This window comes from Sus scrofa, chromosome 13 (assembly GCF_000003025.6).
Source record: "Sus scrofa isolate TJ Tabasco breed Duroc chromosome 13, Sscrofa11.1, whole genome shotgun sequence".
NCBI lineage: Eukaryota > Metazoa > Chordata > Mammalia > Artiodactyla > Suidae > Sus > Sus scrofa.
In genome coordinates, this window is record NC_010455.5 from 77,837,216 (window position 1) to 77,853,114 (window position 15,899).

The 15,899-nt window shown below is 39.2% G+C and overlaps 2 protein-coding genes across 5 annotated transcripts in view; one reads left to right on the forward strand and one right to left on the reverse strand.

The window, feature by feature from the left end:
* The window catches only part of STAG1 (stromal antigen 1), a 541,662-nt gene that overhangs the window by 515,344 nt on the left and 10,419 nt on the right, over positions 1-15,899 (reverse strand). For both annotated transcript variants that reach the window (XM_021071121.1, XM_021071122.1), the window contains exon 3: positions 13,870-14,002. The gene's annotated coding sequence lies outside the window, so the exon portion shown is untranslated. The remainder of the gene's footprint in view (positions 1-13,869; positions 14,003-15,899) is intronic.
* SLC35G2 (solute carrier family 35 member G2) overlaps positions 1-15,899 on the forward strand; it is a 33,347-nt gene that overhangs the window by 12,025 nt on the left and 5,423 nt on the right. The gene's annotated exons all lie outside the window — the stretch shown is intronic.

Sequence of the window (15,899 nt, forward strand, 5' to 3'; positions counted from 1 at the left end):
TAGTTCTATTTTTAGTTTTTTGAGAAACCTCCATACTGTTTTCCATAGTGGTTGCATCAGTGTACATTCCCACCAATAGTATAAGAGGATTCCTTTTTTTCTCCATACCCTCTCCAGCATTTATTATTTGTAGACTTTTTGATGATGGCCATTCTGGCTGGTGTAAGGTGGTACCTCATAGTGGTTTTGATTTGCATTTCTCTAATGATGAGTGCTGTTGAGCATCTTTTCATGTGTTTTTTGGCCATCCGTATGTCTTCTTTGAAGAATTGTCTGTTTAGATCTTCTGCCCATTTTTGATTTTTTTTTTTTTTATATTGAGCTGTAGGAGGTGTTTGTATATTTTGGAGATTAATCCTTTGTCACTTGCTTCATTTGCAAATATTTTCTCGCACTCTGTGGGTTGAACTTAAATTTCCATTTCACTTCCTGCATTCCAACATCATAGTGTTCATTCTAGTCTTCACACTTTTTTTTTTTTTTTTTTTTGCTTTTTAGGGCCACACCTGCAGCACATGGAAGTTCCCGGGCTGGGGTTGAATCAGAGCTGCAGCTGCCAGCCTATGCCACAGCCACAGCAATGCCAGATCCAAGCCGCATCTGTGACCTACACCACAGCTCACTGCAACACCAGATCCTTAACCCACTGAGCGAGGCCAGGGATCGAACCTGCGTCCTCATGGATACTAGTCAGAATCGCTTCCACTGAGCCACAACGGGAATTCCTCATTCTCCCTTTTATAAACAATATCTTGACCTCATGGGCTACCTCCTTGACCCCGATTCCTCCTCAGACTGAGTCTTGCTGGCTCCACCAGCCTCCCCATAGCCTTATGTTACACAACTACAAAGTGATGGAGCAGAGGAAAAAAACTCTAAAAGTTGCTAATTATTTGACCAAGAGCCCTTTATTGGACTTCAGGTCCAAGGGTATCTATTGTGAAGAAGCTCCTGTGAAGATGCTCAAGGAAAAGGGACCCTGGGCTAATGAGATGAAGATTTAACCAGACAGAGTGGCCGCCCTCAGGACTGCGCCTTCCATGAGAAACTTGGAATATGCAGGATGGAGGCAGCCAAATTCTGCCACCTGCCAAGAACCACAGTGAGGGGATTCTCCAAAACGGATGCTGTTCAGTGATCGGTCAGTCAGCACCTCCACTGCCACAAATCTCCACTATGTTGTGTTACAAGAGCACATGCCATTAAGACACTGTGCTGTATTACTAAAGAGAGAATATTGCTTTTATTAGCAACTCCTTAAATTGAAATTCTAGGAGATGGATGATAGTGTCTGCAGTTTTAGTGCTGACTTCATTTCCTGGTCCAGAAGATCAGAAATCTGTTCATGTTTTAGAAAACAGCGTGAGGTCCATCTGTTCAGGTCAGATTTTTCCGCATTAACACAGAGATTTATAGACTGGTAACATGTAGGAAAAATCCAATGATAATTATATTCTTTGCTGCCATTTGGAATCCACATTTTTTGTTAGTCATGAAAATATAGTAATACATGCACACATGCATAGTGAGTTAATTCTTTCAAACCCTATGTATAATAAAGGCATCCTCCTTTTATGTAGTATTTCACCTCTGTTTTAGTTTGGGTTCTAGACAACATCTATCCTGTTTCTCTCTATAAAAACCAATAATGGTTTGTTTATCTGCAGTTTTCCTTTCAACAGAAGGCACAGAAATGTAAGCACTACATTTGGCTTCCTGGGTGACTTCTGGTCTGACTAAAATATGGAGTAATTTTTTTCCTCTGATGAGAATAGTTTTTTTTCCCTTGATTTTAAAATAAATGCATGTTTGCATGGGAAATTAAACTAAAAAGTAAAAAGAAGAAAGTACTGAATAATTGAAATTTTGCCACAAGTATAGATATAAATTGTTTTATGTAAAGTCATACCAAGTATACTCTTTTCTTTTAAGGCCACACTAGTGGCACATGGAAGGTCCTGGGCTAGGGGTCATAATGGAGCTGCAGCTGCCAACCTACACCACAGCCACAGCAACACGAGATCCAAGCTGCATCTGCCACCAATGCCGCAGCTTGCAGCAACACCGGATCCTTAACCCACTGAACCAGGCCAGGGATTGAACCTGCATTCTTGCAGAGACTTGCATGGTCCTTAACATGCCAGTCACAATGGGAACTCCCACACATTTTATACTTTTTACTTAGCAATATGACATGAAGATTTTTTTATGTCAATATATGTACATACATATGCATTGATGTTTTTATTTAACAGGTCCCTCACTGAAGGACAGTTAGGTTATTTGTAATTTTTCATTGTGTAAAAAAAGCCATGATGAATATCCCCGCTTGCCATCTTTATTTACTTTACTAGTGGTGTCCTTGGGCTATATTCCTGGAAATGGCACTGCTGGGTCAAATAGTTCATTTTAAATTTTAGAATATGCTGCTGGTAAAATTAACTCCTGATGAGATAGATTATGCTATACTATACTATGCTTTTCCTTCATAAACCTTGTACCTGCCAATGATGGGGCTTTATAAAATCTCTTTTAAGCTTTGCAGTAGTGATATATATTTGTGTGTAATCTCTAGTGGACATTAAAGAGTGAAACAATTTTAATAAATCTAAGTATGCCACTTAAGCAACCATATGTTGTCAAGTTTCATTTAAAATTTGACTTATGTTTTGGTCTGAAATAAGATGGCATCTGGTCACCATTTTTCAATTGCTTCATATTATTGGAGTTTAATGAAATGTGATGTATGGGGGATGTGACTGAGTTGTAATTTCATTGAGTGGTGTCTATAGTGTGAAGAATCAGTTATGATTAAATGAAACCAAATGTGTACAATTTTGAACTAATTCATTTGGCATTCCCATAAGTCTTGGCCTCAAGAGTGATTTCAGGTTTGGCTTTCTCATAGATAAAAGGCAGCAAGAACAGGCAAATGTGTATAGGTGGTATACACAGTGCTTGAGAGATTTGAGAGTAGTAGACTCTGTGGATTCTGGGTGTTCCTTTTTTGTCCAGGAACTGGTGCAAGACTGGTTGGCAGGCTTCTTTGAACTCAACTGGGTATTTGATCCTTTCTCATGAGAATTAGGTCCAGAATAAACAAACCAAAAAGTACAACTTTACCAGTCTTAACAGAACAGCCCTGTAATTGGTTTTACTTTTAATTAGCATCTAACCTAATTTGTGATTTTACCACTTAGATACATATAAATAAGACCATGAAAACAGAAAAGGATCATTTTATTCCTTTCTCTCCCGCTTCTAGTGATGGCTTCCTTAACAGATTCACCTGACACAGTTGAATTTAAAGGTACTGATTCACTGCAAGCTAATTCTGCTTAAAAAAAAAAATTAGTAAAGTAAGTGGTAGATGATAAATATGTGTTCATTGAGAATGGCATGTTTTATGCAAATTGATAAGTCCACTGTTTGAGAGATTAGAAAGGCTCTTTCCTGGAAGGGAAAGTGTCAATTATAAATGGTGAAAGACTTGCATTCCAGCAAGTTTTTAGCTGCCAGCTGACACATTCATGACAATGTGCCAGAATGGATTTTAAAACAGTACAACAGAAATTGCTCTTTTCCAAATTAGGCATCATCACCCTCATACAAGCCAAGTCAACCTGTTCGTTTGAAAACTGCCACATAAGGTTTTCCTTTGACTTCAGTTAACCTTTTCCTTTTCTGGTATGCATGGCTCATTAGAGTCTACTAAAGTTATTAGACACCAATGAGTATAGAGGAGACTGGCTTCTCAATTCAGTTTTGCCTAAACAGCAACTAACACACCCAGTGCTGCCAAGCTGATGGCAAGATAGAATATTTAGCCCAATCTCTAAACAGACTGATAACTCTCATCCCTACCTCCCCCTTTTCAACTTTTCCCTTCCTACCTTCTGCTTATGCTTCTGTAATTATTTCCTTTTTCTCAGGCTTTGTCCCTCCCAGAGCCAGCCGTTAGTTCCTAGTAGCTTCTGCGCAGCTGGTAACCCCTGGCCATCCCTTTCCTTAACTTTCTGCCCTACAACCGTCAGCTGAGTCTCCAGCTCAAACTTGCTGTAAGCCTCCTGTTTGGTGCACCTTTCCACTTCTCCCCACCTCTCCCCAACCCCATATCCATCTTTCCTCTCACCTCATGTCATCTCTAAGTCTCTTAGCTGTAATTTTCTTCTCCTCTTGTATAAGGAAATTATAACAAATTTGCCTTAATAGTTGCATTTCCAGAGAACTAAGTAATCACATACAATTTAAAAGTTTTCTAGTAGAAGATGGCTTGAAGGAATTATTCAGGTTCTGTCCTAATTAGCAGCTGTAAGTTCTTATTTACCACAACTGATGTATTTCTTCAGTATGAGCTCACAGTGCTGTCTGCCCATCTTTATGAAAATCTTATGCTATTATCACTCCAGACTACCAAACAAACCTGGTTGATTCTTTCAAAAATCTATTCTAGCCTTCTTGATAAATTGTAGGCTCTTTTTCTGAAACAATAACTATTGTTTCAATAGCAACAAAATGTAGGCAAATTGTCAACTATGAATTGCTGTTGTACACCATCCTGTCTCATCAAGAAAAGAGTTTATAGCAATTTAAGACTATTGGAAGGGATCACCAGCATTATCTTCAGTCTTTGGTTCACTTTATTGGCATTATGTGTGAACGAATACTTTTTCATAAATTTCAAATTATTACTGATTTATTGGCATCTCTATTAAAACAATATTTTTAAAGCAGAATAAGCAGGAGAGGTTCCTTGATTGATGGGATTCAGTTCTGCATATCATATGGTATAATACACACTGTATCTGTGTATTTGACAGAGTTTAGTGATAGATAATAAGGATCACTTTTGCTTCTTCAATCAGAAAGAGATATAATTAATACAAGGAATCAGAAATCTCTAAAGTCATTGGAGGAACATATTTCAAGCTGGGCCTCCAAGCACAACTTGTAGAATGCATGGTTTTATACTTTAAAACTTATTTATTTATTTTTTTTGGTCTTTTTTGTCCTTTGCCTCCCACGGCATATAGAGGTTCCCAGGCTAGGAGTCTAATTGGAGCTGTAGCTGCCAGTCTACGCCACAGCCACAGCAATGTCGGATCTGAGCCACGTCTGTGACCTACACCATGGCTCACACTGAGTGAGGCCAGGGATCAAATCCACAACCTCATGGCTCCTAGTCGGATTCATTTCTGCTGCACCCCTATGGGAACTCCTAAAATTTTTCTAATCTAGTTAATTTGTAAACTGTTTGTAATCTTTCTTGCTATAGAAACAAAGCAGAGAGAAAAATAGGCATTTCTCCTATCCTAGTAACAAAATCTTCCAGTATTTGACTAACATGAAGGAAACAAACTAATATTTATTGGGCACCTGCTATGTGCCAAGTATCATTCTAGATGCATTTGATCTATCTTTTCTTGAGTCTTTTTTAGTAATCTTTCCAAGTTGGTAATATCAGCTCATCTTACAGATGAGGAAACTGAGATTTAGAAAGGTTATGTGATATATGAACAGGCAGAAAGTGACAGAAGTAGAAGTCAAGATCAGATCTGCTCTTGAGAATTGGTTAGACCCATTGTCCAGCATTGGTAATTACATCTAACCAGGCAGTTTACCCAGCCCTTGAAAGATGTTTTACAATTCACTTTTTTTCCTAGATGATCCACAAAGATGTGGTTCTTTTTTTTTTTTTAGGGCCACAACCACAGCATATGGATATGGAAATTCCCAGGCTAAGGGTCAGACTGAAGCTGTAGCTGCTGGCCTATACTACAGCCACAGCAATACAGGATTCAAACCACTTCTTTGACCTACACCATAGTTTATGGCAATGCCAGATCCTTAACCCACTGAGCAAGGCCAGGGTTGAACCTGCATCATACTAATCGGGTTTGTTACAGGAACTCCAAGGATGTGGTTCTTAAAGCCAACAAATATATTCTATCTCAGCCTAAAATAATCTTGTCCATGTCACTTGACCCAAAACTTCATAGTCTTATCCAACACTTGTCTAGATCAACACTTTCCTAGATCAAAAATTCTTTTCTAGGGAAAATCATGGATTTGCATGCAGGTAGTTCTTTTCCATACCTGTACTAAGTGTGTGGATCTTTTATTTAAGAATACAAACCTGATCTTTAGACATTCATAGAATGATGGTCTATGAGTTTTCTGTTTGTTGTAACAAATCACTACAAACTTGGTGGCTTAAAACAACATTAATTTATTGTCTTGCAGTTCTATAAATCAGAGGTCCAGTTCAGTTATCACTGGGCTAAAACAACGGTGTTGGCAGAGTGTTTTCCTTTGTAGACATTCTAGGGAAGAATCCATTTCCTTGCCTTTTCCAGCCTATAGAGACTATCCACATCCCTTGGCTCCTGACTCCCTTCTGTCTTCATTGCCAGCAACAGTAGGCTGAGTCCTTACATTGCACCACTCTGACTTCACTTCTGTTGTCACATTTCTGACTTTTCTGTCTCTGTCTCCCACTTATAAGGACCCTTTTGATTACACACTGGGCCCAACCAGATAACCCCGGATGATCTCCCTATTTTAAGGTCAGTTGATTAACAGCCTTAATTCCATCTGCAACCTTAGTTCCCCTTTGTCATATAAGGTAATGTTCTGGGAGTTAGGGTGTGGACATTTTGGTGGGAGGTGGGGGAGATTATTCTGCCTACCACAGATGGTTACACTTTGAAGAGTAGTATTGAAGAAGGGGCTTGGGAAGGCAGATCTGGACCTGAATCTTGTCCCCACTATCAACTATTTGTGTCACCCACTAACTGGCAAGTTACCCAATCTCTCAGAACCCATTTCCTCACATATAAAACGGAAATTATAATACCTGCTTCATAGAGTTGTTTTGACCTTTAAATGATAAAGTTCTTAGTGCATGTGCCACAGAAAATAGGCTAAATAAACATAGCTATCTTTATGATTAGAGAATCTAGAGCCATATTCAGGGCCAAACAACCCAAAAGAGTATTTCTCAGGTGCTTGGAAGCATCTGTGGTTGATATTTCCTGTGGTCTCATTTTTCTTTTAACATTAATTGAATGGTTGCTTCAAATCCTTTTAAAACCAAACAGTGTATTGATTCTAAATAAACACAAAAAATGAATGAAGACACATTTTATTTCACTATTAGTCTCAGTTGGTTTCTCTCCATAGATGATGTCTGAACAGAGAACAAAGAGGGATACATGAGTCCTCTTGACTTAACTCCTATTTATTCTTTCACAGTCTTCCTGAGGCCATCAAAACCCATTTCCTCATTTACATTCAGTGGGAAAACTTCAACATCGTTATCTGTGTGTTTTCACATATGTGACTTTTCCTGTGATGGTTATTGGATCTATCCATGCATAAAGGATTGATGGCAGCTGGTCATCCCATTTGCCTTTCGGCTTTCAGAAACCAGAAATTAATGATTGACCTGTTGTGTTCCATACCCAATACTGGATCCATATTAACAAGCCATTAAAATAATGTTTAGAATATTTAATGACATGGAAAAATGTTTACAGTGCTGATAAGTAAAGGGGAAGTTATAAAATAGAATATTGTGTTTGATACCATTTTGGGGGAAAAATGTTCACAAATAAGAAAAGGCCTGGAAGGGTCAGTAGTAATATCTAGGTGATAGGATTATGAGTTGTTTTTATTTTCTTTGCTTTCTCACATTTCTCAATTTTCTACAATAAACATATATTTGCTTTTTGTAGAAAGAATCTTTAAAAATGTGTGTGTGTGGCTTTTTTTTTTTTTTTTTTTTTAAGATCTGATGGTGGTAAATAGCTACTGATTCATAAGCTTGTTCTAAGCAAGTCCAGGGAAGCCTGAAGTGGTCTTATGGGTGGGATTCACTTGACTGGGCCAAACTGGGAGATGTGTTCTGGGAGAAGCACATCAGAAAAGTATCAACTGAAGTTCATCATGGTGATGCTGAAAGATATGTATCTCTACACCCTTCCTAATTGGTTGATAATGGTTTAAGAAAAGAAGATACACATTATTAAGGAACAGCTTTAGTTATGCCTGAGGAATTTAATATTAAAGAAAATATGGGAGGAGTTCTCTTGTGGTGCAATGGGTTCAGTATCTAATGTTGTCACTGCAGTGGCTTGGGTCACTGCTGTGATGCAGGTTTGATTCCTGGCCTGGGAATATATGCCATAGACAAAAAAAAAAGGAAAGTAAGAAAGAAAGGAAGGAAGGAAGAAAGAAAGAAAGAAAGAAAGAAAGAAAGAAAGAAAGAAAGAAAGAAAGAAAAAAGAAAGAAAGAAAGAAAGAAAAAGAAAGGAAGAAAAAAAGAAAAAAATATACGAGACCTAGCAGCAGAAACAGAGCCAGAAGGAGAGAAGCTAAATATACAAATCCTCTTAATTAACAAAACTTCGCACCCTAATGGTTTATTATTCTTGAAATATTATTAAGGACTTCAAAGTATTTTAATGGATAAAGCCCCCTGTTTGAGTTATTAGTCATGTAAATCCATTTATTTATATTACTTATATTTTGTTCTTAACAAAGTTTGCTTCATTAAAAAAAAAACAGTGGAGTTCCCATTGTGGCTCAGTGGTAATAAACTCGACTATTATCCATGAGGATTCAGGTTCAATTCCTGACTCCACTCAGTGGGTTTAGGATCTGGTGTTGCCATGACCTATGATGTAGGCCGCAGACTCGGCTTGAATATGGTGTTGCTATGGCTGTGGTACAGGCTGGCAGCTGTAGCTCCGATTCAGCCCCTAGCCTGGGAACTTCCATATGCCTTGGGTTCAGCCCAGGAAAAAAAAAAAAAAAGTCCACTCTCTCATTCAACACTTATTGAACAGCCATCTCTTGCCAAGCACTGAGTTAGATGCTGCAACCATTACAGTTCTAGCAGAAGAGAAAGACAAAAACAGTTATAATTCAATGCAGTAAATTCTATGATTGAAGAAATGAGGTGGACATCTAACTCAGACTGGAGTGGGAAGTAGGCCTAGGGCAGTTTTCCAGAGAAGGTAATATGTAATCTGGGCCTTGAAAAATGAGCAGGAGTTTACCCAGGTGAAAAAGCATGAAAAGAATATTCCATAAAGAAGGAAAAGGATATGTAAAACCTCAGAGCCAAGAAAAAGCATGACATATTCAAAGTACTTCCTGCAGTCTGGAATAGTCAGAACTTTTGTGCATGTGGAGGACAAGCAAAAGATGTGATAGTTAATTTTATGTGTCAACTTGGCTGGTCAAAGATTATGCTGATGTTTGTGTGAGGGTGTGTTTGGATGAGATGAGATTTACATTTAACTCAGTGGATTTGAGTAAAGCAGAATGCCCCTCTGTAAAGGAGGTTGGTCTAATCCAATCAGTTGGAACCTTAATAGAAAAAATCCTGACATCCTTTGATGATAAGGAAATTCTGCCAGCTGACTTGCCTTTGGGCTTGAACTGCAGCTGCTCTCTGGGTCTGCAGCCTGCCGGCCTACCCTGAAGATTTTAGACTTGCCAGTTGGCATAACTGCATAAGCCAATTCCTTGCCTTTCCTTCTCCTTCCAACCCACACTGGAAGAATAAATACATTTCCCCTCTTTTATTTTCTTTTTAACCCCTATTTTAAAAAATTGTGGTAAAATATAAATAACGCAAAACTGGGAATTCCCAACATGGTGCAGCAGAAATGAATCCGACTAGGAACCATGAGGTTGCAGGTGTGATCCCCCTGGCCTCACTTGGTGGGTGAGGGATCTGGTGTTGCCATGAGCTGTGGTGTGGGTCGCAGATGCATTGCTGTGGCTGTGGTGTAGGCCAGCTACAGCTCCGATTAGATCCCTAGCCTGGGAATCTCCATATGCCGCAGGTGCGGCCCTAAAAAGACAAAAAGACAATAAATAAATAACAGAAAACTTACAATTTTAACACATTTTTAAATGTTCAGTTCAAGGTCCTTGATTACATTCACACTACTGAGCAATCATCACCACTATCTATTTCTAAAACTTTTTCACTACTCGAAACAGAAATCTTGTAGCCATAACTCCCTATTCCCCCTTTCCCCAGCCCTCCGGGAATCTCTAATCCACTTTCTTTTTATGAATTTGCCTATTTTAAATACCACATATAAGTGGAATCATATAGCTTTTGTCCTTCTGTGCTGGCTTGTTCCAGTTTAGTACGTCTTCAAGGTTCATCCATGTTGCAGTATGGATCAGAACTTCATTCCTCTTTATGGATATACCACATTTTTTTAATCCAATCATCTGTTGGGATACTTAGTTGTCCTTCTTCCTGCAAACATACACTGAGGAACCATTACTTTTTTTTTTTTTTCTTTTTAGGGCTGCACCCATGGCATATGCAAGTTCCCAAGCTAGGGGTTGAATTGGAGCTGCAGCTGCTGGCCACAGCCACAGCCACAGCAACACAGGATTTGAGCCACGTCCATGACCTACACCATAGCTCATAGCAACACTGGATCCTTAACCCACTGAGTGGGGCCAGGGATTGAATCCGCGTCCTCATGGATACCAGTTGGGCGCATTACCACTGAGCCATGATGGGAACTCCAAGGAGCCAATACTTTTTAAGCCTTAACAATGTCATACCCAGAGAATAAAAGGACAAAGAGAGGCAAAGGCTTAGTACCAGATGGCTCGGGGGAATGAAATGTGCACATGTTAGTTTGGATGGCTGAAGGCTAGTTTTTATGGTGGGGTTCTAGGGGCAGGGGTGGTCCCATGATTGAGGCTTTTCTCCTACTTTTTTTTTTTTTTTTTTTTTTTTTTGTCTTCTTAGGGCTGTACCTACAGCATATGGAGAGTCCCAGGCTAGGGATTGAATCAGAGCTGTAGCTGCTGGCCTACGCCACAGTCACAGCAATGCCAGATCTGAGCCACATCTGTGAACTACACTACAGCTCACGGCAAGGCCAGATCCTTATCCCACTGAACAAGGCCAGGGATTGAACCTGTGTCCTCATGGATGCTAGTCAGTTTTGTTTCCACTGAGCCATGATAGGAACTCCTCTCCTACTTTTTGCACAGATATATTTTGTCATCACTCATGCTTCTTGTCAGAGAACTTATGATTTCAGGAAAATGAAAATAGTTTATTCCATTATGAAAGCAGAATGTGATTTTGACAGTGACAATGCTTTGTCCTTTAAGGCAATAAAATAAATAATCATTTTCCCTGAGACCATTTGCGTGAATAAGTGGTAGTTACTTCTGGGTTAGGACTCTTATCTGTGGGGAACAGGAGTTAAGTTGAGAAGGTAAGAGGGATAAAGAGAGAGGGGGTTGCAAAGAGGAAAAGAGTGAGAGAATAGGAAAGAGAGACTAATTTTGGGTCCTATGTGACAAAGTTCTAGGCAAGACCTTAGAACAAATTTTCTTCAACAGTAGAACCTACTGACCTGCTCCACGTAGCCTACCTGGTGCCCTTCACGTGGTATATACCAAATTAATTTCCTAAAGTATGTATCTTCCTTTACTTCCTTTTAAGTTCTTTCAATTCCAAGTGAGGTAGGCCATTAGCTTTCTCCAAGTATTTAGTTTTCTACCCTTCCCCAATGCTTCCACACTGTAAAACCTCCTAAAATTTTACTTCCTCTCAAAGCAGAGTTGACTCATATTTAGTACTTAGCACATTTTCTGTACAAATGTAAATATCAGTACATCTGGCTATTGATAGCATTGTTATTATTGATTTCTTTCATATATCATATTCTGTTTTCACTGGTTTTGGAGCCATTAGTTGTACCTTTCTTTATTCTATTTGTTTTCCCATTCTTTTTTTTTTTTTTTTTTTTGTCTTTTTGCTATTTCTTGGGTGGCTCCCGCAGCATATGGAGGTTCCCAGGCTAGGGGTCGAATCGGAGCTGTAGCCACTAGCCTACGCCAGAGCCACAGCAATGAGGGATCCGAGCCACGCCTGCAACCTACACCACAGCTCACGGCAATGCCGGATCCTTAACCCACTGAGCAAGGGCAGGGACCGAACCCGCAACCTCATGGTTCCTAGTCGGATTTGTTAACCACTGCACCACGACGGGAACTCCTGTTTTTCCATTCTTGCTTTTATGCTAATTCTGATTGTTTCCATTAGAGCTGAAAATATCATAATCTCTGGCTAAAATAGCTTTTTCTGATAGCTGTTGCAAGGATGCTTTACTTTAAGTGTTACAAAGGAGAAATTGATTACATGCCTTATTTTTGGTTTTCCTAAGAGAGATACAGATGGAATGTTATTTCCCAAGCAATAATCTGATGCAATATGAGTGCTCTTTTAATTGCGGTTTCTGCCAATATGTATGGTATATATGTCCTAAGTAATACATTTGAATTAGATTGATTCTTGTCCAGGTTGCTCTGAAATTTATATAAAATGGTCATGCCCATGGCATGCAGAAGCTCCCAGGCCAGGCATTGAACCCACACCACAGCAGCAACCAGTTCCACAGCAGTGGCAACTCCGTATCCTCAACCTGCTGAGCCACCAGGAAATTCCTGAAATGTATTTTTATATTTTTATAGAGATTCAGTTAGTTTTCCATAAGAGACTACTATATTGTATTTCTCCTCTTTTATTTTTTTTTCCCCCTTTGGTTGAATTTGCTTGTGGTAGTTCCTTTATAATCTGAGTATATGAAATCTTATACAATTAATTTTTCTTGCAGCCCCTCTTCATAAAACTGTCCAGTTTCATGACTTGATTACAGACTTAGTTCATTTAGATCATTTGCCACTTACAATGTGCATATTATCACACTTTCTAAGAAGGACAGACATTTACTTCCTCATGATAAATCCCTCACTTAAGTGTGACTGATTTAAGAAAGGGTATGTTCTTTAGCTTCTACTCTGTTATTATAATTATTCTTGTCTTTCAAACTCTATTAGTTTATTTAAGAACTAATTTTCTAGTCCAAGAGCTTTGAGCTTAGAAGCAGGTTCTTTTTCCTCTAAAGTAGCAGGCCTTTACACAAAGATAGAGACTTAGTCTTAATAAAGTACAAGCAAACTTAAATGCTGCCTCTTGTTCTCCTGATCCTCACGAACTGCAGTGGGGAAGAGAGAGAATCCCTATTCAAAGAAAGGTGTTAAAGGTTATGCTAGGCAGGGTTCAGCATAAGGATGGGTAGACTCATGCTCACGGCTTTTGGGCCCTCAGAATATGGGCCCCTTTTCATCAGTTTGGACGGATGAATGGCCTCTCTCATTAGGTCTCAGGCACATTTCACAGCACAGATCCTATGCATGTCCTAATATCACAACATTCTGGAAGGATGATTATTGGGGCCTTTCTTTCAAGTGACCAGTCAGGTGTGGTCTTTTCATTTTCATTCAGGGGCAAGACTATCTGAGCACATTGGGTTAAGAAGGTATCTCAGGAGTAGGCTGCTCAGATGTAAGATAGTAACTTATCACTTCTTAATAAATATTAATTAAAAACCAGTCTGATTCATGAGTGTCAAATATCACATCAATGCTTACATTTAAATGACCATATTATAATCAAGTTGCACTAGTTAGCTTTACATCTAAGAGTTTTTACCATTTTAGGGATCAGTTTTGTAACTAAAGAAAAACTCTTTATTACCAAGTGGCATTTGCCTTAGGCACCATAAGAGGATTGTCCTAAGGACTTCTACCAAGACTATAGTGAGGGCAGTGTTAATTTTTCCCAGCCTTAGGAGAGAAGTGATCTTGGGCCTTATGTGTGGGAGGTAGTTTAGAAACAGTACCTATTTTGGATACAAATACTACTTTCAGGCTTGTCACACTAGATTTTGCCCACTGGTCAAGCAGACACCAAACTATGCATCCTTTTAATCCATTTGTGTCCAGCATTTCAGGTGGATACATTTGTACCTGGGTAGGCTGGTCTTCTGGTCCTATTGTTTCACCTTCCCTCCACTCAGATGAGTTGTTGTACACAGCTGAAATTCACACTTCTGTCTGGGTGGGGACCTCCCCACAAAAATCCTTGTCACAGGAACTATCTCTGTAAGGAAGGAAGAGAAGTTGAGTTGACTCATTGGTCAGAACAACTTTGAGCAAGTGGTAAAAAGCTGTGATCATTGAATTACCTGGTGGTCTTTCATGGGAGAGATGCAAAACATTAGAAGTGTGAAATTATTATAAACAGACAAACCGATTTTGAAGAGAATTGAGTCAAGAGCCCAACAATTATCATCTAAAATTCTTTCTTTTAAAATACACATAATTTCAGGAGTCCACTGAGTTTGTAGTTCAGTGGTTAACAAACCCAACTAGTATCCACGAAGACAAGAGTTCGATCCATGGCCTCACTCGGTGGGTTAAGGATCTGGTGTTGCTGTGAGTTGTGGTGTAGTTTGCAGACATGGCTCGGATCCCACGTTGCTGTGGCTGTGGCGTAGGCTGACAGCTGTAGCTCTGATTCAATGCCTAGCCTAGGAACCTCCATATGCCTCGGGTGCAGCTCTAAAAAGACAAACAACAACAACAACAAAAAAAAACACACATAATTTGGAGTTCCCATTATGGCTCAGTAGGTTAAGAACCTGATTTAGTCTCTTTGAGGATGTGGGTTCAATCCCTGGACTGGATGAGTGGGTTAAGGATCTGGCATTGCCGCAAGCTTCACCATAGGTCACAGATGTGGCTCAGATCCAGTGTTGCTGTGGCTGTGGTGTAGGGAGGCAGCTGTAGCTCTGATTCGACCCCTAGCCTAGGAACTTCCATATGCTACAGGTGCAGCTGTAAAAAGGAAAAAAAAAAAAAAAGGAATAAAATATACATAATTATTGCTCTAGTTGGTGGCAGAACCAGAACTCAAAAATCAGCATTTCTGACTCTTAAATTTATCTCTAGAAAAAGTTTTTTTCTCCCTTCTCTTCTTTACTAGTTGTTACATATGCTTAAAGTGCCAATTCAGGCATCCTTTCCACCTGAGAACCTGCAAAGATCCCCCATATTTGGCTTTAATGCCCTTTGTATGTGCTCCCACAGCTTCCCATACTTCATATAGTTGCTAGAATTATTAACTTGTTATAATATTAAGTTAGAATTACTTGTTATCTCTTCCACTAGTCTGCAAGTTCTATGAATGCTGGGACCATGCCTGTTTTATTTATCTTCATATTTATAAAGCCTAGCATGGTGCTGGGTACATAGTAACTCAATAAATATTTATTGAAATGCTCACAGGTTGAAAGACTTAAATGTGCGAAAATGTAAGTACTAGTCAGGATTCCAGGTTCTCATTAAGAATTGTATTTATGAAGCCAGAAATTAAATGAAAACTAGAGAGACTGAAGAAGATCTTTATGTATCCCTATAGCATAAGGTGACTTCTGCATCAGTGGGATACAGTATAATAATGGTGTTGAGAAATACCTGGAATATATCTGTTATAGACTAATCCATTGACAGAAATGAACAAAAATTACAGTTCGTAATGATTTAAAGTATCCAATGGACTAGGATTAGGTACACTAATATATGCCTAACATGATGTTGAATAAAACTTTCCTGTTACCTCAGAATTAGCATCCAGGATCTCACAATGGAGGACAAAAAAATCCCACTTTCAAAAGCCAATCAGTTTGGCCCAAATATAAGAGGCCATTTACTTTAGCTATTACTGAAACCATTCCTCCTTCCTGTTCCTTAAAATACTAGGGAGGGATATAGGGTGTTCCAGTTAATGTCATTGTGGGGGCTGTATAAGGATGTGTGAAGTCTGTAGGGCAGGCAGTTAGGAAGAAAAGATTAGGAGCATGTTGGAACCCTTGAGCATAGGCCGAAGCTTCTTGTCCAAAGTCAGTAAGGAAAGGAAGGTCATGAGAAGGCTGGAACTCCAATGGCATAAACTGTTTGGTATCTCTGAACCTAAGGAAAGCCTAAGCCTTTTTTTA